Source organism: Panthera uncia, chromosome B1, assembly GCF_023721935.1.
Source record: "Panthera uncia isolate 11264 chromosome B1, Puncia_PCG_1.0, whole genome shotgun sequence".
Classification (NCBI taxonomy): Eukaryota; Metazoa; Chordata; class Mammalia; order Carnivora; family Felidae; genus Panthera; species Panthera uncia.
The window spans coordinates 33,525,886-33,550,923 of NC_064811.1; the positions used below are offsets into that span (position 1 = coordinate 33,525,886).

Sequence of the window (25,038 nt, forward strand, 5' to 3'; positions counted from 1 at the left end):
TCCTAGTTAATCAAACTGTTAAAATTTAATTTAATGCATTTTATCTTTAAGTAGCAAGAAATGCACAGGGAGGTCGAATATGCCTAAATCCTTAAGTCACGTCTCTAGCTTTGGTTAGCACATAATGAAAGGGTCCCTGGACACCAGGGCACAGCCATGTTTGTTTTCATCAAGTTCATTAACTGCAGCTGCAAATGGACATCTGTGTTCACCATTCCCCTTCTACCTGAGTCCCTACTGTGGCTTCTTACAGTGAAGGTTTGTCCTTATTGAAGGGTCAAGGACAGAGAGTATCCAGTATCTGAATCTCCTTCCTTTGTTTGTGGAATTCATCATCATGTGAGTATTGACGAGAGCCACACTTTTCAACATAAAGGCAAAAATGGCGGGGGGGGGAGGGGGGTGACACTCGCCTTCCCAGCACCCCTGCAGCTAAGGCATGAGTACATGACTTAGCCTTAGCCAACCCTGGATCTAAAGCTGGAGACACAAAGGCAGGAGCAGAGAGAAATTACAATGGGTAAGGGCAACAGCAACAATATCCAGTGCCAGAGGCAGCAAAGGCTGAGGTGACACTGTTGGAAGCAAGTGTCTGGTCCCACTGTGGTGGTCAGGGTGAACCAGCATTGTCCTGTGTTCAGCAACAGGGTCCATTTACCCTGCATAGAACTGATCATATCATATGACCTTGACTATGAATCTGGCTGTACAGTCTCTATTCATTCCTGCCTTTTTACCAACTTCCAGCAGTTCCAGAAACTACCCAATATCTTCTCAAAATATTCTTTTGCTGCTTAAATCATTCACCCAGTCTCCATTGCTTCTAAGAACCCTGCCTGATATACTTTCCCAGGATATATAGGAAGACATAATTAGCTTTCTACTGAAGTTAAGAATAAAATGTTTATGCTGCATATGATACTGAAGCAGAACCAAGGGTATTTTTCCACAGGGAAACATGGGGGGGGGGTGAGATCTTAAGTATAAATACAACTAAGCTGCTGGAATGTTACAGGTTAAAGAAGTTTTAATGGGCTCATCAATTCTTTGAATTGTTTTCTCTCATTAGAAAACACACTCCTAGTTCAAAACCACTAACTGGCTTTGTAATCAGTTTGTGAATTGGGAATTGCCACTATTTACATCTGGCAAAAGACTCACACTCACGATTCTTATTGTGAGTGGGCAGAAGAGCAGTGGGTGAGGAAGAACAATTTTGTCTTTCTGCTTAAAACAAAGTTTTCTGAGAGATGAAGTCGTCTGAGAGGCAGTGGTCAAGCACTGCACGTGAATATGGAAATGCAAAGCAAGTCAGCCAAAGGTTTATAGTCCACTGCAGAAACATCAATATTGCCAAGAAGCTACATCCATCAGTTCAGCGTACTGCAGCATGTTTAGTCCCAAGTCGGAGAGAGCTGAACCCGAGGCCATTTATCTGCATATGTCTCAGGCTAACCACACAAATTCTGCAGACGAAGCTAGAAGTTAAGATAGATAGCTTAGAACTAACTGTTGATGTGATCAAAAGGGCTTCATACAAAGAGTCTAATGCAGTAATGACGTTACTAGAAATGGGGGTGCAAAGAAAGAAAGCTTCTCTCTGTGGTAGCCATTGTGTCTGGAAACTGAGGAAGTCTTTCATGACAAAGTAGAGCTACAGTTAAAGTCATGACACAGTACAACTACGGTTTTTGTTAGTTGTGCAGAACAAGATTATACACACCCTGTAAAGAAGGCTGATAAAATAAATGCAGAGCCTGAGGTGTGCATGTAATTTCCCTGCCTGTGGTGTTATTTCATAAAGACCTGCCAAGGGATCAATTCCTCAGTCACAGAAGTCAGGCTATAAATCACCTTGGAAGAAATTAATTGTATTTCAGTTGGTGATGTGAATGCCACCTCAAATTCTATCACCTGCCGAAACATCTTTACCGTATATTCGTCTGTGCAGTCAGTTCCCATGAAATATCTAATGGCCTCTAAAACAAGAGTTTCATTCCACAGTTGTCCAAGTGAATTATACTGCGCTCACACAGTGTTTTGAAAAGCTGAGATAAATTCATCTGTTAATCCCGGGTTCAGTCCCCTCACCTCGTTTCATTTGGGGATCGCAATGGACAGTGACTCCACACAGCAATAATGTGTGTTAGCAAAGTAAATACAGAATCTAATTAGCTAGCACAGTGCTGTAAAGAACAAGGGACAGTTCTGCTATTTAGGTTTCAGAAATGAAAAGAGAGAAGAAATCAGTCCCAAGATTTCCCAATAAATCAGTCTCAAAAGCTGTTTCCAAGACTACCTTTTTGAGAAATTTAAAAGTAAGGGCCAGTTTTTTATGCACAAGTGCAAAGGAGGCAAATTCATAGCTAGCTAGTGAAACTCAAAATGGTGGAGCCATGAACGGCTATTTGCAAAACAGAGTCATTGTATCCAAAGCCTGACTTAATATTTAGGAATATAGAAGGATCTCTTTGTTTATCCCCCCTCTGCAATGACTTCAGAGATCATCCAGAAATTTACGAAGAGGGGTTTTATTTTGTTTTGTGTAGGTTCTAGTTCCATCCATTATATGTTTATATTTTTACTCTAAGATTCTCCATTGGATTATATAATCTCACAAATATTTTCTTAACCTGAATTTGTTTTTACTAAACAAATATGGCAAGATGTAATTAAAATAGCACTGACTTCACCAATATCACAGAATGTAAACTGACAGCTAATGAAGTTCTACGGAAAGTATAAAATGGTGGGAAAAAGTAACTAAAAGCACGTCAGATGAGCCACCAATCCTTCAACACTTACTACAAACACAGCAGTCTGTAATAGGTGTGGAACAGAAGTGAGGCATGTGACACAGTCACTGGCCACCGGGAGCTTAGCATATTCATGCAACAGGACACATGGAACTATGAACAAACACTGGATCAGAGACCTCCTGGAAAGATTTAGACTTTAAGGAAAAGAAGTTGGATAAGTCAGATGGGGCCATATTCTGTCAGATTATTAAGTCTATCATACACTTTATTTTTAAAAATTTTATGCGACATGAATATGTCCACACCGCTTATGTCATAAAGAATACCAATCAACAATGCTGTCAAAGCCAATTTCATGCAACTAAAGTAATTTACCACATCTTGCCAACATCGCTCATCATATTGCAGTATTTATTTTTGACCAGTCTGAGTCTCCCACTAGACTATGAGATATTACAGGTCAGAGAGGTGTCCTACTGAACTTTTAATGCTTAGTCTTGGCAACTACTGAACACATGATAATCCATTATATTGTTGATGCTGAATCAATGAATGAATGAATGAATGAATGAATGGTGTTATAAGAGTAGCTGTTTATTTGGTAATTTATCTGAATACAAAGATTGGTTCTTCTTTTTTAAAAAAAAATTTTATAAACGTTTATTTATTTTTGAGAGAAAGAGCATGGGCAGGAGAGTGGGAGAGAAAGAGGGAGACACAGAATCCGAAGCAAGCTCCAGGCTCTGAGCTGTCAGCACAGAGCCCGATGCAGGGCTTGAACCCACAAACTGTTGAGATCATGACCTGAGCTGAAGTCAGACTGATTCTTGACCACAAAATAGTTCAGGAGGCTTCTACAAAGTTACATTTCATTAAGAAAATGGTGAAAAATTAATAATCAAAAAGTATGTTAGAGGTATTCATTGAAGCATTATTCATTATAGGAAAAATAACATTCTGAATTTTCAGTAAGTAGGTAAAGTGCTGTTCTATGATGGTCAACCACTCAATAGATTATGGAGCTATTAAAAATGACAAATATGAAGGCCTACAACAGAGGAAAATTAAAATCCAACACAAATAAAAAAACGTTTTAATGGTGGAAAGCTGAAAGATTTTCCTTTAGGATCACAAGGATGCCCACTTTTGCCACTTCTGTCCAACATAGTATTCTCAGTCCTAACCAGAGCAATTAGGCAAGAAAAAGAAATAAAAAGCATCCATTGTAAAGAAATCAATAAAAATATCTCCACTTGCAGATGACATGAAAACCCATCACAGATGCAGAATAGCCTAAAGATTCTACAAAAAACAGTTCAAACTAATAAATGAATTCAGCAAAGTCGCAAGGTATAAAATCAACACACAAACATCATTTGTGTTTCTATACACTAACAGTGGGCAATCCAAAATGGAAATTAAGACAATTCTATTTATAATAGCATCAAAAGGAATAAAGTATTTAGAAATAAACTTAACCAAGGCAAAAGATGTAAACACTGAGAACTACAAAATGTAGTCTGAAAGAAATTAGAGTCAAATAAATAGGACATCCTGTGTTCATAGATTATTAGATTTAAAACTGTCAAGATATCACTACTACCCAAAGTAATACAGATTCAATGCAATCCTTATCAAAACTCCAATGACACTTTTGCAGAAATAGAAAAATCAGTACATATTCTCTCTTGTAATAAACTTAAAGGGTGAATCACTACAAGTTACCAACAAACACTTATAATTAAACTATGAAGTAATATTTTGAACATCACACATTGGAAGCTACTATTCAGATCCAGAGAGGATCCAACACTTAAAATAGAATGGCATCGGGGCACCTGGTGGCTCAGTCAGTTAAGCATCCGACTTTGGCTCAGGTCATGATCTCGTGGTTTGTGAGTTCAAGCCCTGCATCGGGCTCTGTGCTGACAGCTCAGAGCCTGGAGCATGCTTCAGATTCTGTGTCTCTGCCTCTCTCTGCTCCTCCCCTGCTCATGCTCTGTCTCTCTCTGTCTCTCAATACTAAAGAAACATTAAAAAAAAATTGTATTAAAATAGAGTGGCATCGGGTTACTAGAGGGAAGGTGGGAGGAATGGGTTAAATAGGTGATGGGTATTAAGGAGGGCACTTCTTGTGATGAGCACTGGGTGTTGTATGTAAGTGATGAATCACTAAATTCTACACTTGAAACTAATATTACACTGTATGTTAAATAACTGGAATTTAAATAAAAATTTTGAAAAAAAATAAAGTACTTGTTTTAAAATGAAAAAAAATAAAATAAAATAAAACAGAGTGGCATCATCACCAATATTCAGGCTGACAAGGGACCAAATTCATGACTTTTCACATGAGGCGATCACAGAGGAGACTTTGTACGTCGTCCTATCAGAAAAGAAGTCTGTCACTGCACTTGAAAAACATACCAACAGGATAGTATAATATCAAGTGATGGGAGGAACAGCCTTCTCTAGCAACAGATGCCTGGGTCTCCACAAAACAGCCACAGTCACAAACCAGAGTGGTGTTAAGAATGGTAACCACTATCATCAGATACTGACAGGCTGAATCCGTTCAAATATTTGCACTGTGTACTTTTAGGAGTTATTATACATTAACAGAATTTCAGGTTGACAGTTAAAAATCACAGTACATATGAACCATTTTATGGATAAGAAAATGAGTACCCAAGGAAGAGCTCCCTATATGTACCTCAAAGTCATATAATAACTAGCAGATGGCAAAACCAAGACTAAAACCCAGATTGCCAGGGTTTCTCCATCTTCCCTAATGAAATTCCTGAAGAACCACCTTAGTCTGTTGGCAGAAAAGGTTTCTATGCAAAACAATTGTTTCCCAGTTTTATTGAGACAGTATTGACATATGACATTGTCCTAGTCCAAGGTATACAACATAATGGTTTGATATACGTATGTATCAAAAAATGGTCACCACAGTAAGTTACAAATCCAGCCACCACACGGTTACAAATTTTTTCCTTGTGATGAGAACTTTTAAGATCTACTCTCTCACCAACTTTCAAACAGACAACAAGTATTGTTAAGTATAGTCACCAAACTGTACATTACACCCCTAGAACTTACTTATCTTGTAATTGAAAGTTGGTACCTTTTGATTACCTTCACCCATTTCCCCCACCTCCCTAACCTATGGCAACCTCAGGCAACCACCGTATCTCTGTTTCTCTAAGTTTGGAGGTGTTTTTCTGGATTCCATATATAAGTAATATCATATGGTATTTGTCTTTCTCTCCCTGACTTACTTGGCCATCAAGGTCCACTGTTGTAAATGGCAGAATTTCCTTCTTTTTTTATGGTTGGGTAATATTCCATCGTATACACACCATGGTTTCTTTATCCATTCAGTCACTAATGGACACTTAGGCTGCTTCTATGTCTTGGCTATTGTAAATAATACAATCAATGAACATGGGGGTGCAGATATCTCTTCTAGATAGTGATTTCATTTCCTTCAAATACATACCCACAAATGGAGCTGCTTAATCATATGGTAGTTCTATTTTTAATTTTTAAAGGAACCTCCATACTGTTTTCCATAGTGGCTACACCACTATTAATTACATTGTAAATTAATGTACATTAATTTACATTCCCACCAACAGTGCACAAGGACCCCTTTTCTCCACACATCCCTACCAACACTCGTTATCTCTTGTCTTTAACAATGTCAATGTCTCACATTCTAAAACATGTGAGGTAATCACAAAACAATTTCTTGATGACTCTTAACTGCATCAGTATATGTAAACCACCTCACCCCAACTCCAGGAAAGGAACCTCCTAGGATTATATGGAAGCTTCCAAATGATACTGGACTTTTTGATAGCTGGATGTCACCAGCCCATCCCTAGGGAAAGGGGTTATAGGTCTGCCCTATGCAAGGGAGACTTCCCAACATCAATTATCCTGGGAAAGGGCAGAGCCTGAGATAAGAAATGGGAATGAGCACGGAAAGACTTGACAGAAGGAAAACGGAAACCCTGCCTCTTCTAAGGCCTCAATCTCTTTGATGCCCAGACGCTACATTCAGATGTGCTGACAGTCATTTCTGGGAATGAGAAGTGGTGGTCTCTACAGACAGAGAGCCTTGTAGAAGGCCTGGTAAGGCTGTATTTAGGCCTGCCATATCTGGTAGCCAATTCCATGGGACTCTCTGGGTTTTGTTAAAAGTCGTAAATTCAGGGGCGCCTGGGTGGCTCAGTCGGTTAAGCACCTGACTTTGGCTCAGGTCACGATCTCATGGTTTGTGAGTTGGAGCCCTACGTCAGCCACTGTGCTGACAGCTCAGAGCCTGGAGCCTGCTTCGGATTCTGCGTCTCCCTCTCTCTCTGCCCCTCCCCTACTCACACTCTGTGTGTGTGTGCGCGCGTGTGTGTGTCTCTCTCAAAAATAGACATTTAGGGGCGCCTGGGTGGCTCAGTCGGTTGGGCGGCCGACTTCAGCTCAGGTCATGATCTCGCGGTCCGTGAGGGCTGTGAGTTCGAGCCCCGCGTCGGGCTCTGTGCTGACAGCTCAGAGCCTGGAGCCTGTTTCAGATTCTGTGTCTCCCTCTCTCTGACCCTCCCCCGTTCATGCTCTGTCTCTCTCTGTCTCAAAAATAAATAAATGTTATAAAAAAAAATTTAAAAAAAAATAGACATTAAAAAAAAGTCATAAATTCAACTTTTGTCTGCTGTAGGTAGGTAATTAAAGGCACGTTTCCAGACTAGGGGTGGAGCGGAAAACAGGAAGGCAGAGCTAGCACAGTGCTGGCAGCAATGAACAGCAAGGCCCTCAAAGAACATAGGAAGCTTTAAGACAGGAATCCGAGGCATGAACGCTAGGCTCACCAGTCAAACGAAGATGGTATCCTTTCTTGATCAGGGGAGCTCAGAAGAGGGGGCATTAATTTGTAACTAGGAGACAGAATGTGTTTCCTTGCAAATCATCACAGATTAAACATGGGTTTCTCAGTACCAACCACACAAACTAATAATTCAATGGCTGAGCACTCTAATGACCATCCAGAATGTTTACAGTCAGCATCCATTCTGACTGGCAGGACACTGGGTGTTAACTAGTTTGAGTCTCACCCTTCCAACAATAACACCTGTGTCTCCAACCTCAGTATCTGCTATTGATTCCTCAGCCTGGAAGAAAACTATTTTTGTGTTAGATGCTTACAGTTTGCCCCAGATGCAGGAATGAATAAACATCCTATTAATAAACCCTAAGCAATAATCATTAGTCCCATTTTATAGGCTAGAAAATTGAGGCTCAGAGAAAGAGTTCACCCACAGATAGCCAGTGGCAGAGTCAGAATTTAATTCTAAAACAACTGAGTTTTAGAATTCTAGAGATACAATCCCTCTACTCTGGAAAGTTACCCTCCTACAAAAGATAACGTTGCAGGGAACAAGAAACTATGGGACTTGAAGGCAAATGTACCACCGTCTCATAAAATATTAATAGGGAAAAGAGGCTGGCCATAACATGATTTTAATCCTCCATCAAACTCTCATACCACAATCATCGTCAAGAATTACCTGAATACCTCAAGCTTTTACATATATCTGTATGGCAATATGTTAGTCTGTTTCTTCAGAGCCAAGTATATGAACTATAAAACCAATTTAATCCTATTTATCAAGAGAAAAACCTCAAAATACATTCTATTAAAGCCTTGGGAGTCCCTACGTAAATGTCTCATTTGATTAAAATATTACCACCATTTTCAACAAAAGACACAATTTAACAGTAAATTTAAGGGGAAGAATATGAATTTTACTATTTTCCCTCCAGCCATTTCTTTAAACCTCTGACAAATCCTCTGTTCTAAGAAATGATTTCTTTTACTTTCTACTTAGACAGCAAATGAAAATGCATCTGAATGAAATCACCACTGCTGTGGAAACAGTGAGATGCTAAATCAAAACTACCGATGATGACAAGATTTTCTCGAATGAGGCCAGATTCCCTAAACACGACCCATCATTGTAATAACCTTTAAATGCCCTTTCTCATATGGCTACACCAGCCATTAGTTGGAATGAAAGTTCATTTTGTCAAAATCAGGTTATTTTGCTCAACATCTGATTCTCTTCAGTTACCACTCATCAGTCTTTCTACTTATTATAAGAGATCAGACACTAATCTAACATGTAATTTTACTGGTACTACATCTACATTAGTTGAATTCATCAAAGTAGTCTGAAGGCTGTAAGATTTCCTTTTTTAAGAGAGAATTTTTTTTTAAGTTTATTTATTTATTTTGGGAGTGAGAGTGCATGTAAGCAGAGGAGAGGCAGAGAGAGGGAGGGAGAGAATGAATCCCGAGCAGGCTCTGCACTGTCAGCACAGAGCCCAAGGTGGGACTTGAACTCATTAACCATAAGATCATGACCGAGATCAAGAGTCAGACACTCAAGTGACTGAGCCACCCAGGCACCCCAAGGCTGTAAGATTTCTGTTTAAAGACACAGAATGTCACCAAAGTCCCTCAGCTGGGTGGCCATTTAATTTCTCATCCAAGCCAGAACACATGACAGTGAAGGGGGGCATTATCGAAACAACAACAGGAAACAGGCAGATTCAGGACAGTCCCAGCAAACGGACACATATGGCCACCCAACTTGCTAAAGAACCAAACACCATACTTAAAAACCTAAAGTCTTAAAAACTGAAATCAAGACCATGGCAGGAAAGGGGCCTAGAGGGCTTACGTGAAAAGAAGGTCAGAGCACCAAGTAAGATCAAGAGAAGTCTTTCTCAAGCACCCACACCCAATGGCATTTCCAGATTCCCTAAGCATAGTTCCTCCCACCTTGATTAAAACAGTTTGTATATGTGGCTTAAGTCCGTCACATGCCATGTGCTCTCCTTGCTTATTTCTTGGTTTATTTTATTGCCATCACACTCCTCCTTGATATTACCTTAACTTATGCCCCTTCCTCGGAGACTCCTGTCCCCTCTTCTCCCTATTTTATTTTCCATCCCTGAGCCAATCAACCAGAGTTACTGGGTATTTGCTACATATGAGGTATTGTGCTAAGGACCTCCTACATAAAATGAATTCAAAGCTGAATTAGATACAGTCCTTGCCAGGTAACTGTCCAAATTTTTGTTTGCAACACTTTGTTTATTTTTTTTAATTTTTTTTTTTTTAACGTTTGTTTATTTTTGAGACAGAGAGAGACAGAGCATGAACGGGGGAGGGTCAGAGAGAGGGAGACACAGAATCTGAAACAGGCTCCAGGCTCTGAGCTGTCAGCACAGAGCCCGACGCAGGGCTTGAACTCACGGACCGCGAGATCGTGACCTGAGCCGAAGTCGGCCGCCTAACCAACTGAGCCACCCAGGCGCCCCTGCAACACTTTGTTTAAAACTCAATACAGTTTCACCCCAACCTCTGTTTCTGCATATCCTAAGCAGCTCAAGCGGGGAGTAGAATTCCAAAGTAGTCTAGCAAAGCCACCTCCCTGTTCATTTGTAGATAATTTAGTATATGCACTGATGTAAAAGAATAATAAACTATTTTCATTAGGTGTCAAAATGTCTACATCTTAAAAAAATTTACAAAAGCTCCCTCAGCCAAGACGCACTTGCATCCCTATTTCCGCCATAAAACTGGTGATGGACTCATGATGTCTTGCCTGCTAGTGACTTTCCAGCAACTTGTAGAGTTTGCGGCACAAAACAGGCACTCGATAAATATCTATGGAGTAAATGAAGGAATGCGGGGCTCATGGTTAACTACTTTTTTCCTGATTCCAACTCCTTACCATTTTTGCTCCATTGATTATCTCCTCTTAAATGGCAGCCCCATTAGAGTAACAGCTTTGAGATCAACCCAAATCCCCAGATCAGATTCCCAGCCACTGAATAGCAATGTAACCCTGAGCAAGGTTTCTAATCATTCTCTATGCTTTATTTTTCTTATGTCTAAAATAATACTAATCATTCTAGATACCTTATTTTTCTTATCTATTAAATAGAGATAGCACCATCCAGTTTGCAAGTTCTTTGTGGAATCTGTGAGATTTGAAAAATGAGTTATATAAAGGGTCCAGCCAGAACCCAAGAAATGTGTATTGAATGAAAGCATACATTGCCATTCCATTCTGTGGCTCCAGATCAAAATGTAACCATCAAAATCTAATTTGCTGAAGCTGAGCTTCATTCAAACAACAGATACGCATCAAGAGCTGTAACACACAACTGAAGTCTGTCTGCTGTTGAACATCAAAGGAGGAGTTTAACATCTGCTTTAAATGCAGGAAAACAACAATTAGTTCACAAGTAAAAGGGAAAGGTATATGATCCAACTTTATTTTCCCTACCAAAGTATCCAAGTATTAAGGGCTTACCAGCTTATGGCAGGCTGAAGCTCTATTGCAGGAGTCATACACTGGGGGAAGGTAACCCAGGAAATGGTTTTTAAATTCAGCATTTATTGATAACTCATGCTTCTCCTCGTCAAGAATGTCCAGGCGAAGTGTGCCCTTACTCTTTTTTTTTTTGGCTTCATACCATCAGCACAGAGCCCAATGTGGGGCTTGAACTCACGAACCGTGAGATCATGACCTGAGCTGAAATCAAGAGTCGGTCACTTAACTGACTGAGCCAGCCCCTACTCTTTTTTTTTTTTTTTTTTTAATGTTTATTTATTTGAGAGGGGGGGAGAACGAGCAGGGGAGGGACAGAGAGAGAGTGAGACACAGAATCCGAAGCAGGCTCCAGGCTGAGCTGTCAGAACACAGCCTGGCATGGGGCTCGAACTCATGAGCTGTGAGATCATGACCTGAGCCAAAGTTGGATGCTTAACCAACTGAGCCACCAGGCGCCCCTGCCCTTATTTTAAAGTGCAAAACAAAGCAGTCAAAAACCACAAGAACAAGATTGGATCTGAAGGGTATTTTTATCCAACTTGCTTGCTTTTCCAGCGATCTCAAATATAAAACCTCAAAGGAGAATAACATCACGAGTCTTTGTGCAACTTCGCATTTATGGAAGAAAACCAACTCTGTGACAGACAGGCACACGCTTGTTTTTGCCACACAGCAATGTTTTGAGACCCGTTCTGCCGCTATTTCACTTCCCCTCAGGCTCAACAGTGGCCGCTGGGAATAAGAAGGTCCCTTGTGCTCTATTTCCAGCACACCTGAACTTCTAGCCTACTGAGGCCATGAGAGCTATTTACAGACCTTTCCTTCCTCTTTTCCAGTAACGGTGGCAGAAGCGAGCTATGAAACTTCCCTGGGGTTTGGTTTCCTTTTTCCCAGCTCACTTATGCTACTCCCCTGGAAGATGAAAGAAACTCCAGAGTTTTTCAAAGTCCCAAGGCAATGCTGATCTCAAATAACATTTTCTTTTTTTAAAAAAGCCATAATTTCCTACTCTCCTAGGGCATACAGAGCATGAAGCAAAGCCTAAAATCCCTCCTTAGAGTTCACAAAAGCAAATGTAGTAGTTACAAGAACGTGAACTCTGGTTTAAAAACAGCAAAGGGTCATCCTGGGCTACACATGGGCTGTAACACTGAAATGTCAAATTCCAGCCCATAAGCTTACAATTTTGGCCTTTAAAGAGTATCTGAGCAAAAGTGGCTCTCATCCAAATGTACATTTTTTTTCCCCACTAAATTCCCAATGAACCAGGCACATGAACCAATTACCACAGCCTTGTTTCTTAGCCATCTTCATTTATAGACACTTGCTCGCCAAGAACCATGGAGTTCAGAAACCAAGAAAACAGGATGCGAACATAGGTAGTCTGACCCCGGGGCCTCTGCTCATCTGCTCTGAACTAGGAAAACACTTCTATTTATTGTCTAAATCTGAGTCAGTCCAGGACCAAACAAGAGTGACTATCAGCACAAGGGTTTCATGAGTTTTTGCAAACTGAGGTCCCTACCTGCATGAATGACAGTGTAACATTTTTTATGGACTCATAAATATCATTTAAGACATTTGAGTGGTTATACCTGCCCCGGCAGTGAAGCAGCAGGCACAGATTTAAGCTTCCAAAATGGACTCGCCATAAGTACATTTTAGTCTTGGCCTCAGTGTTTGATGGCAAATCACAAATTATTTCTCAGAGAAAAATGGCAATTAGGAATTGCCTGAAACTTTAGCAATCAATCTAGACGTCAAATTAAAATCCAATGACTCCTTTGTACATTCTACTTAACCATAACTGCAACTGAAGCTTTACATATACAATAAAAAAATTATTGAATTTTAGGAGACAGAAAAACCATAAGAGGTTATTCATCTTATCAACATATATTTTATTAAGCAAAGAGTTATGAAAGACAAAGACAAAAAGTGAATGAGACTGGATCCCAGTCCTCAGAATCTTCCCATCTAGTAAATTAAACACAATAGTATGTAAATAACTATGACCCAATTCAAAAGGATAAAATCAGAATATGTTATCAGAGGGACTCAGGTAGGGTATTAAGGGAGTTCAACATACAGAAAAGATCACTTCTAAGCACAGCACAGTCATTAAGAGCATAAACATGAGAGTCACAGAGACCCAGGTTTGAGTCTTATCTATACCACTCTCTAGCTGTGTGGAATTAGACAAGTTATTTAACCTCCCTGAGCCTCAGTTTCAAAATCTTTAAATAATAGGATAATAGCATCTCCCTCTTTGAAGTGATATGGCGGTGGGGGGGGGGGGGGGTAGCTCAGTTGGTTAAGTGTCCAACTCTTGATTTCAGCTCAGGTCATGAGCTCACCATTTGTGGGTTCGAGCTCCACATCTGGCTCTGGGCTTATAGTGTGGAGCCTGCTTGGGATTCTCTCTCTCTCCCTCTCTCTGCCCCTCCCCTGCTTGCTCTCTAAATAAATAAATAAATCTTTTAAGAAATCTTAAAACAAAACAAAACAAAAAAGAACTGTTAAAGGATTAAGGAAAATAAAACCTAAGAAACCCTTACTACATGTCCCGCCACACTCTCGGGGTTAATTGCTAGCAATGGGTTCCAGTCTCTGACCCACTATTTCTCCATCTTCTGTGTCTGGTTCTTTGTCTTACCAATGCCCCTTACCTGGTCTGTCCAAAGCCCTGCCAGATCCTATTATCAACTCTCCTTTAAAGATGAGGGGATAGGGGCGCCTGGGTGGCTCAGTCGGTTGAGCGTCTGACTTCAGCTCAGGTCATGATCTCACAGCTCATGGGTTCAAGCCCCACACTGGGCTCTGTGCTGACAGCTTGGAGCCTGGAGCCTGCTTCAGATTCTGTGCTTCTCTCTGTCTGCCCCTAACCCACTCCCATTCTGTCTCTGTCTCTGTCTCTTTCAAAAATAAATAAACATTAAAAAAAATTTTAATAAATAAATAAAGATGAGGGGATAGACCTTGAGAATGGGGAATGTGCCCAATGTCATACAGTTAGTAAAAAGACCACCATGTCTACCTCCAGACTCCTAGGCTTTAGGGTACATGGTTATTTCTTTGCCTAATCTCTCCTATTATTTTATAAGCAATTAAAAAGTAGAGCACTTTATTATGCAAATTTTAAAAGGTGCCTTCTCTAAGCAGTCCCAGACCCAAGAGCATACAGTTGAGTAAGTAACGTGGTGGATGATTATCAGTCCCCACCACCCACCGCACACACGTTGCCCTTATGCAGTAAACAATCTGCATGACCTCACATGGCAACCCTGGGTCTCCAGTCTTCTCTTTTTCAGTGTATATGCCTCGCTGCCACCCAAGTGATCTTTTGTAAAAGTCCCATCTAATTATGAAATTTCTTCTACTTCAAAATGTTTATGAGAAGACCCTGGGGGAAGGGAAGGGGAAAAAATAGTTACAAGCAGAGAGGGAGGGAGGCAAACCATAAGAGACTCTTAAATACAGAGAACAAAAGCACATATTACACACTGTATGTTAGCCCATTTGACAATAAATTATATTTTAAAAATAAATAAATAAAATTTTTATGGCTATATATTGCTTAGAAACCCCAAGTCTCCAGCGTGGTACCCATGTGGCCCTCCTCTGGTACCAAGTCTCTTCAATTTCACAGCCAACTGTGCTCTCCACCACGTCCCATACCCCAGCCGCGGTGGTGTTCTTGCTACTCTCTGAACACGCCATGAGCTTCCATTCGTCTGCACTTTGGCACGTGCTTTTCCTACAACTAGCTCCAACGACTCCTCCCCTTCCTCCCTATCTTCTAACTCAGCCGGCAAGACTTATTCCACTGCCAGCTCTTGCATGCAATAAAGACATTTCCCAATTGTTCCTTTCTCAGTGCACCCAAGGCATTTGTGAGTGTACATTCTCCACCAGTTTGTGGGAGTCAGGAGGATACTGCACGGGCTTTGAATTGGATGGGCCAGAGTTAGAATCCTACCTCAAACATTTTCTAGCTGAGTAAAATGTGGACAAGTTACTTCCCCCACCCCGCCCCGCCCTGCCCACCTAAATTTCAATAATTCCTACCCCAAGAATTACTGTGAAAATCAAATGCCCTAATGTTATGTCTTCCACACTGATTCAGACAGTAGAGCCACTCTAAGGGCAGAATGCATAAAATCTCAATACACTTAATTGTATCATGTGAGCTAAGATCTTCTCTAGTAGGAAAAATTAAGACCACATTATATGTCTACAGGTTTTCAAATATAAAAAAAGTATATGTTTTTAAAATCATTGCTCAAAGTTTATCAACTAAATGCTTCTTATTTGTTTACCCTTTTTTTCCAATTTGTTTATTTAACCTAACAAGTAGTAGCAGATACCAAAAGTTCAAGAAAATATAATAGGAGAAAAAAACTTAAAGATTAGAAGTTTCTATTTACAGACTTATTTGGGAGGGAATGGGTCGATAAATATCATTACTGAATTTTAGTAATCAAACACCTCATCTAAGTTCCACCCCACTGCTTGTCACATGGTACAGGCTGAATAAATGTTTATTTGAATCTGAATTCGAAACGCAGATTACATTCCTTAAAAGCAAGGGTATAACTCATTCATCTCTGAGTAATGAGCTCCTAGTACAGTGGCTGGCACATAGTAGTTGCTCAAGAAATGTTGATTTAATATATGAACTTACAACTGAGAAAGCATGCAAAGGTCTATAAAACATTGTGTCTCCAATTATTTTGGATTGCAATTTACCCCAATAAATCCTAGTCTACAATCTATGAAATGCTCCTTTTGTACCCATCGCCACCTCATCTGAGATATTTAGAGTTTCTTGGGAGGGAGAAATATGTAGGTAGAAACCTTCCTTAGGCACAGAAATATTGATGAAGACAGCAGAGTGGGAGGAATATGTCACCTGCACTCTTGCCATATAACAAAGGAACCAAAGACACAACACGTTATACACAGTACCTGTCAGACAGTGACACAGTTTTGAGCACGTATTTACTCCCATGAGCCTCCTATCCAGAACGTGTCTGGTTACAGTAAACACTGTAGAGATTACAGAAGGTGAATCCTAGTCTTTCTCTTTGCAGATGAAAAACCTACACTATTATATTTCACATATTTATACTCTGTAACTGAAAGCCAGGATGGCCTCAAATTAAACAAAAAGCTAAGATCCCATTGTTGTACTTTCACTAAAAATGACATTGTAGATAAATATTTATCAGCATGGGAATTCATTACTTATTGGTAGGTGGAAAAGACAGGATACCAAACAATTTGAAGAATAGAATCCTCTTTCAGTACTGGCATAAAAATAAACATAATGTGCATCAAATAGAACAGTAAACTAGAAGCTTTTTTTTTTTTTTTTACTTCTTTTAAAATAACCCATGGCTAATTTTTCAAAAAGTGCATCCATACTTTATAAACATGATAGACCCAAGTTAACAGAAATCTACCTTAAATAACTAAATAAAATGCTTTTCTAATCACAAATACAAGAAAGAAAAAATAAAAGTAGAGGCCACAGAAATGCTGAAAAGAAGTGTGGAGGTTAATCCAGGTTCTAGATTTTGCCCCAAAACTGTGCTTGCCTCCCCCCACTGATACATTTAAGTACACCTTACAGTTTTCAAAGTACCGTCAAAAACATTCTCCTATGACTTTTGTCACTGTCAGAAAAGATTTCCTTCCTTCTCCCTTGCTCTGCCTCTCCCTTAACCTTGACCTCCATGTGAGTAGTTCTTCAGGCCTGGATTTATGTACAGCATACTTATGCGTTATAACCTTCTTCTTTTCTTTTCTTTCTTTAACCTAAAGGTCAATTATGAATGGCCTTCTGTGCATCGAAATATTCACCTATGACATCAGTTTAATAAGCAGGGATCTTTTTGCCATGGTCCCTCTGGTAACACGGGCTATCTTTAGCGTATTGGTGTGAATCAGAAGTCCTACAGATGCCTTGCCTCTACAAAATGGAAATACACCTTTTACAGCAATGGCACAAAGGGAATATTGTGGTATAATAGAAGGAAAATACCTCACCAGAGACTATGTTAAATTTTAAAGAGATGATAAATTATTTGAAAGGTGGTTTAAGTAGCTTACTTTCTGGGGGTAAATTATATTTCCAATCTAAACATCAAATACCTGGATCCTGAAGCCCAGAGAACTAATCTTTTGCCCTTTTCATTTCACTTCTGTGGACTGGCTGGTGACTTCCAACATAATCCTCTTTCAAATACCTTCCAAGATGGAATAATAAGTATACCACATAGGATTTCCTTTATGTTAAGGTTAATATGTGAATATTAAATTCAACCAAAATGAAGCCCATGAGAAAATGCATGTGCCTGACACAGCTGGTGCTCAGTAAAGGTTAGCAATTGTTATTATTATTATTAGCTAGTAATAATATACACTTCTATGAAGAATAAATCCCCGCAAGGGGAGCCTGGGTGGCTCAGTTGGTTGAGTGTCCAACTTTGGCTCAGGTCATGGTCTTGCAGCATGTGAGTTGGAGCCCCACATTGGGCTCTGTGCAGACAGCTCAGAGCCTGGAGCCTACTTCCAATTCTGTGTCTCCCTGTCTCTCTGCCCCTCCCTCATTCGCATTCTCTCGAAAAATAAATAAACATAAAACAAACTTTTTTTAAAGAATAATTCCCCCAAAACGTGAATATTTATCCACACGTTGTCCAAAAACTTAGAAATAGACAAAAGGCATTATCGGATGTGTTTTCAGGGCTAGTGCAGTATAGCAGCAGGTGTGTTCAAGGATTAACTCATTCACTAGGACTCTGTACCTTTGTTGGACTTCCTATTTACTATTGGTTCAGATATTTTACAATTTTGGAAAGGCAGATGTTAATTTACTGAAAGCTGATAACACAGATGATTCTTGTCTATTACCAATACAATACAAATGATCTCTGTTCCATAGAAAAGAAAACCCCAAAGGTTAGTTAATATCCCTGTAAAACATTAGCCAATTGTGCATCTAACCCAGTCATCTTATTCTAAGATTCTTTTTAAAAGCCTTCACAATGGGTCATATAAGCCTCTGTTGCTCAAACGCTCCTTAAATTGGCTTTATCATTTCACTGGCTCCCCTTTTAATTAATAAAATGAATACTTAAAAACTTTTTTTCAAATAAATAAAGTGCTATCATTTTTTAAGTGCCATGGACAATAGTATTTCACTACAGCCAATATTTCACTGCAACATTAAAAAATGTTTTTGGAGAAAATTCTCAAAGTCCTTCCTTTCAGTGAATTTATACTGACAGCTCTTGCAAGTTACATGCATGGTGCGTGTGTGCTGTGCATGTGCGTAATAGTTTTTCAGTACAAATACCTTATTTAACCCCAAAAAGGCTTCATAATTAATTACCCTTACCTTATAATTATTATATAATAATACACAGTTTAATTATAAGTAAATTTGTAATGCATACAATATAACAATAATTAATACTTCTATGGAACTTCTAAAGGAGAGTTCTTTTCTGCCTTTTTTTTTTAGACACATTTTAACTAGCTCATGTGTACTGTCAGAAATGCAGAGGAGCCACAAGACACAAGGCGTACAAAGTTTAGGACACTACCTAGCACTTAAATGGACAAATGGTTCCTATTGTTGATATGGTTTCTGGAACATGCCGGAAAAAGGATGTGTGTGTGTGTGTGTGTGTGTGTGTGTGTGTGTGTGTACGTACATGCATGTGCTTTGTTTTGCTTACAATTTTATGGGCCATTCATACTTCCACACAAATTCTACAATAAAGCAGATTGACTTTATCTTCAAGGCCCATTTTACTTGTTCAAAAAGATCAGGGAATAAAACAGAACTTTAGAGCCCCAAGCAATTTTGTCTAAAAGAGAGCAAAACCATTCACACAGTGTCTCAATTAGAATATCTTAGAGTACCTCCAGAAAGCTAGAAAACAATAAAACTGATAGGCACGTCAATTCTCCCGAGACCAAGTCTTAAACAAGTGATTACGCATTTTGTTTTCCTTTCTAGACAAGAAAAGAACCAAATGGATTTCATTCTTATTCTAAAAATTCTGAACCAAAGAGCCTATCTAAAAGTCTAAAACACTTGAAACTCAGAAAACAGGACTCACTTTTCTGGCACGCAGTATTCTAATGCTTTACCTTTAAAGTTTAATTTGTCTACTGCACATCTGATAAAAGGTTTATTGCAACCTTGAGGACTCAGTTTATGAAACCCAAAAGATTTGGCAAAATGCAGAAAGTCATCCTAATCTCTTGGAAGTTTTTTTTTTTTTTCCAAAGGTCTCTTGAGTCCCTTTCCATGTTTCAAATCTGCAAGAGCATATAAAACTTACAAAGCCAAGAAAGAAAGTTGAAAAGCCACAGACCCACAGTTAACTTCCTGAGAGGCATATAACAAGAATTTTTTTAAAACAGCAAGTTAGAAAATTACTTACTTTTTTCCCAGGTCTTTGGTACAAAGCTCAAAAGGCAAGTTCCCTTTTCCCACAAAGTCTTGTTAATTCATAGCAATCACGCAATGAGGTCAAGCAGCCCAAATATCTAAAAATTGCGCAGAGACAAAAAGTTAAAATTCAAAGATTAGAAATTAAGAATCAAGATACGTATGCTATTCAGAGTCTCTCTGCATAATTACAATACAGATTTCACTGGAATATCTAAATGATAAGCTGTGTTAGCTACTTTTCTTTCAGAACAATACTAACAAGGCCTAAATCAAGATGGTATTTTGATCTGTCATCCTATTAAGGACACTAAAGGAGGATCCAGCAAGTATTCTTGGCAATCATTCATGGTAAAAATGTCCTTCTCGGGGAGTCATAAAAAAATAACTGAGGGAGGATCTGGGCTTCTAATTATACTGTGACTTGGGAGGGAAGGTCTTCCGACATCACACTTGCCCTGCTCCACCTTCCAAAGATGAGCTCATCTCACAAGCACAGAAGTGGCTGTGAATAGAAAAGAACAGCAACAACCTAAAGAAAATCGTCAACAACTTGTAAACATCCTTCTCATGGAATCATTTAAGCACACTTCGCTTTTGCAGGTGGGAATGAGAAAGTGAGTTGTGTGAACTTTTTTCTCATCAAACAGAAAATCCAAAAATTCTGTACGGTCATATCCCATTTGAAAGATAAGTTACTTCCCAACAATCTCACAAATGAATACATTGGTAATAACTCATAAGATTAAAACGTCTGGGTAGGTAAAACAGATGCCGCGGGGAAACCATAACTGAAAGCACCCCTCTCCCCAGGTTCTCCCATTCTAGGCCTTATGCTAGATGTAATTCTAAGCACGATAAACTCATTTAAAAGCCACGAGAGATTGAGAAATAGGTCAATTAGACGGAGCAAGGAAGCACTGCTACAGTAGGCAGTCATAAGTGAAAAGCAGACAGAATCCCACAAACATCAATAGGCATCTTTTATTATTATTATTATTACTACCATTGTTACTGCCAGCACTTATACAGTGTTCACTCGTATGCCAGATTCTTCTCGTAAGCGTTTTACGTGTATTAACTCTATTAGTGATAGAGACAAGAGGAATATCCCCTAGACATCACTGTGTCACTACTCAGTACACTCAGTTCTGCTATAACATTTGTGTTTATTCCAAGATGGCTATGTTAGGGAACAATTTGAGCATAACTCGAATTTCACATTTGTTTATGCATGATTTCATTGCAGGAAACCCTAGGTAATAGTGTAAGATTGCATCCATGGAGAACACAGTTGCAAAAAGATACACAGAATGCACAAAGCCCATGCTTCTAACATCAACGAGCGATCCCAGTTTCCACCCGTGTGTTACGCGCCACAGCCATCCACACATGTTGCCCCAACTTCCCTTCCAATTTGAGGTAACCCTCCTTCCACCACTTCAAGTAACTCACAACCTGCAACCGTGCCAAGGCCTCAGTCTGCAAGAAAACATCAGGATTTTGTCAAGGTAAAGTGTCATAATTGGCTATACTATTTATTTATTTCTTAGCCACCTAACATGTGTAAAGTTGTGCTATAATTCTTATTCAGTTCCTATCTTATTATTTTAATGTGTCACTGATAAAGGTTTTTGAGTGTTGTGTCCCTGACCCGATTTTTCCCATAAGTGCAATGTGTTTTACTGTAGGCTTTTGCATAACATGGTGGTTTTAAGAAACACCTGTATCTTGTTTTAGCAGAACTCAGGATACCATAACTGATGTTTATAAAAATGCTTGTGATTTAAACCAGAGGGGGTAAACGGTGATTTTCATATTTTTTTCATTATGTTAAAGAGGACAACAATATATGTAATACAATTTTAGAAAGATTCTCATTTATGTTTATAATTTTCAAGTGTAGACACTTAGTTTAAGGTAAATGAAAACTTTATGAGAAGTTCCCTAATGGTGTTAGATAAATAAGGTGCTACCACACCATTTAGGACAGATCAAGATGATAGAGTTATAAAGATAGATCCTTGCAGGCAAGAGGGCTTACCTGTAATTACTGGAAATGACAAACTGAACTGAATTAGTTTTCATTCCTTGAAACCAATCAATTGAAAAAAGACTGAATCTATCCTTAAAAAAGTCCAAGATATACAAAAAATGTATGTGTATGTACAAGTAAGTTTTTCTATGACAAATAATATTATTTTAAGGAACTGTAAAAATATAAATACCCAACAAAGGGTAAACAGTTTTTTTCTAAATCTGTGAAACATTTAATAAAATGGGAAAATGTTTTTAAGCAGTGTTCATTGGAAATGCAGACTATAAAACAATATGTACAATACAGCCCCAACTTTGTCTAAAAGTATCTATAAGCTAGAAAAAAAGAAGGGAAAAAAGTCAACATTTGTATAGCTGCTAATTAAAGATAATAATATTAGGACAGAATACTTTTTAGTTTCTTTGCATTTTCTTGTAGTACTCAAATTTTTCACAATAACCACATCTACTTTTACAGTTACAAATAACAAGATACTATATAAAAACAGAACGAAGGGGGCACCTGGGTGGTTCAACTGGTTAAGTATCCGACTCTTGAGGTCATGGTCTTACAATTCCTGAGTTCCATCCCTGCATTGGGCTTTGCTCGGACAGTGCAGAGCCTGCTTAGGATTCTCTCTCTCTCTCTCTCTCTCTCTCTCTCTCTCTCTCTCTATCTATCTATCTATCTCTGCCCTCCCCCCCCACCATCCACCCTCCGTACATGTGCATACTCTCTCTTCCTAAATAAACTTAAAAATTTTTTCTTAAAAAAAAAAAGTTAAAAGAAATAGAACTAAGGCATTTGATGGGAAAAACCTCTTTTTATTACCACTGTAAGTTCACATGTGAATCCAGCCAATAAGGCCAGCCCAAGAACACAGACACCAGAAGCTTCCTTCACAAGCATTAACAGATCCAGTCTCATGACTGTACCCTTGAAAGTATTTTCTATCTCACAATTCAAGGCACACACAGTCCCAACAGGGACGTTCAAAGTATATAAATCCATTACAGAGGCCAAAATATAATTTGCTTTGACTGGCTAAAACTATTATGGATTAGTAAAATCCAGATGAAAGGAGATTTTTAATTATGTAATTGTATACAAGCTATCTTAACGTCTGAAAGAAATTTCATTCTGAATGAAGAAATTGTGTTCTGGATAAAGCTCCTTTCAAACAAGATCAAGATTAAAGAAATACAAGGGGCAATGGATTTGGGTGTAGGAATAAATGCTCCACTTGGGGGAGTTTTAAATAGAAAGTAAGAAGAGAGAGAGATTAATCTTCATGACTTCCAAAAGGACTCAGCTATATTAAAATCTTCCCAATAACAATGAAACTTGACTTTGAAAACTGTACATTTGCCAAAAATGGTGGGGCGCCTGGGTGGCTCAGTCGGTTAAGCGTCCGACTTCAGCTCAGGTCACGATCTCACGGTCTGTGAGTTCGAGCCCTGCGTCGGGCTCTGTGCTGACAGCTCAGAGCCTGGAGCCTGCTTCAGATTCTGTGTCTCCCTCACTCTCTGCCCCTCCCCTGCTCACACTCTGTCTCTACCAAAAAATGAATAAACATTAAAAAAAAATGGTGACTCCTTAGTCCTGAGTGCACGGAGTTTGATCTCATACACTGACATCACAAAACAACTGAATGGTGAGGGTCCTCAGGGGTCAGAGGACAATTTGGTACAATCTGGCCACAACACACCTGAGTTTACTCACCTATGCCTGGCTAGCAGCACATTTAAATAATGTGTTCCTTTTCATTTTCAGTTTAACCTTCCTGGTGTACTGTCCACCCAGTCACTATTTAGAGCAATTGCTTTAATAGGATGCTCCATTGTCAAGAACGTACAGAGAATGAAAAGTCAGTGGTTGTGGATGTGTGGGTGTGGTTCTGTTTCATAAAATAACAAAGCACCCGTCGTATTCAGTGTACCCATTTGAATAACCCATCATATTCAGTGTACCCATTTGAATAATAACCATATTCCTGCCGGACAAAGTATACATGTAGTAGTCTTTGTATTTTTGTTTTGTTTTTCACTTCCAAACACGCAGACTTTGAAGAACACCAAACAAAAACAAAACCCTTATGTTTCAAATTTGCTTTTGTATTTTTAAGCATTTTCATAGGTTCCCTATCAAACGGAAACAAATGCTACTGGCTTCATGTTTTGTTTTTAAGAATAGAAAAGGCAAAAGAACATTTTCCTTTTGCTATTATGTATAAAAAGAGATCACAGAGGACTATGAGTTCCAAAAAATCAGTCAATTCAAGATACCCCTCAGAGGCTCTATCACTTTATCAAATGCATGCTGATTACTTTGAAAAGTACCGGAAATTCTTGGCTTCTGAGTTCTCACAAGTTGCCGCCTAAAATGCTGCACATATGCACCTTCAACAATTTGCAACCAGGTATTATTTTTTGCAGCCAAATATTATAATCAGCAGGTCAGATATTATATTCAGTTGTGAGGATTCAAAATGAAAAGGATAAATTTTCATTTTTAAAGGACGTGCTGAAATACATCCATCCACACATACCACACACTGACCCTGAAAATATAGAGCACTTAGGAACTCTCAGGATGGAAACTCTATTTGTTAAATCGCTCTAAGAATGAGCACATGTATAGCTCAGGGGAACACACTCCCTTGGCATTATCGGATATTAAAAAAGGGCAACCAATTTTCAGAGTCTACCTGGAAAACAAGCAGGGATTATATCCTGGGGCTCTCTAGTCACTCCCTGGGCAGAATTCCAATGTAATTTAAATTGGTCTTTGGCACATTCTCACTTCCTTGTTTGCCTCACTGTGTCACCTCTGGTCCAAAGCCCAAAGACCTTCACTTTCGATGGCCTCCTCCTCTCAACTGGTTCTTTCCTTCCAACTTGTTAACAACCCGTGGCTCCATGGGAATATTTTAGCAGAAGCTGGAGGATGGGAGAGCTTAAACAAATGATTGTTGACGTTTAACTCTGTCTAGAAAATATCCATTTTTAAAGAAAGCGTGAGCACCCAAATCTTCGCTTCTAAATACCTTAGTTCATTCCAGAAATAGCTGGGACCAGCCCTGGGGCAAGGAAAGTACAAAATTGCCTAAAACATCTTACTATGCAAGAAACCAAGGAGATGCTCAAATATTAACACAGGCCTGACAAAAGGACACAGGAGCTGTCTCAAAGGGCCAAATGTGGCACAGTTTGAACAACAACGACAACAAAAAAGAATGATATGGATGAGTTAGAACACACTGAATAAAAAAGGGAACCATAAATTCATAGAAATTCATGAAATAAGGGATAGCAGGAAGCTCTTCTTTACAAAGAATGCCAGCTAATAAAACACCAAAGAAAC

At 39.1% G+C, this 25,038-nt stretch overlaps 1 protein-coding gene across 6 annotated transcripts in view; it reads right to left on the reverse strand.

The window, feature by feature from the left end:
* The window catches only part of APBB2 (amyloid beta precursor protein binding family B member 2), a 382,316-nt gene that overhangs the window by 247,657 nt on the left and 109,621 nt on the right, over window positions 1–25,038 (reverse strand). For all 6 annotated transcript variants that reach the window (XM_049631938.1, XM_049631929.1, XM_049631928.1 and 3 more), the window contains one exon: window positions 19,630–19,735. The gene's annotated coding sequence lies outside the window, so the exon portion shown is untranslated. The remainder of the gene's footprint in view (window positions 1–19,629; window positions 19,736–25,038) is intronic.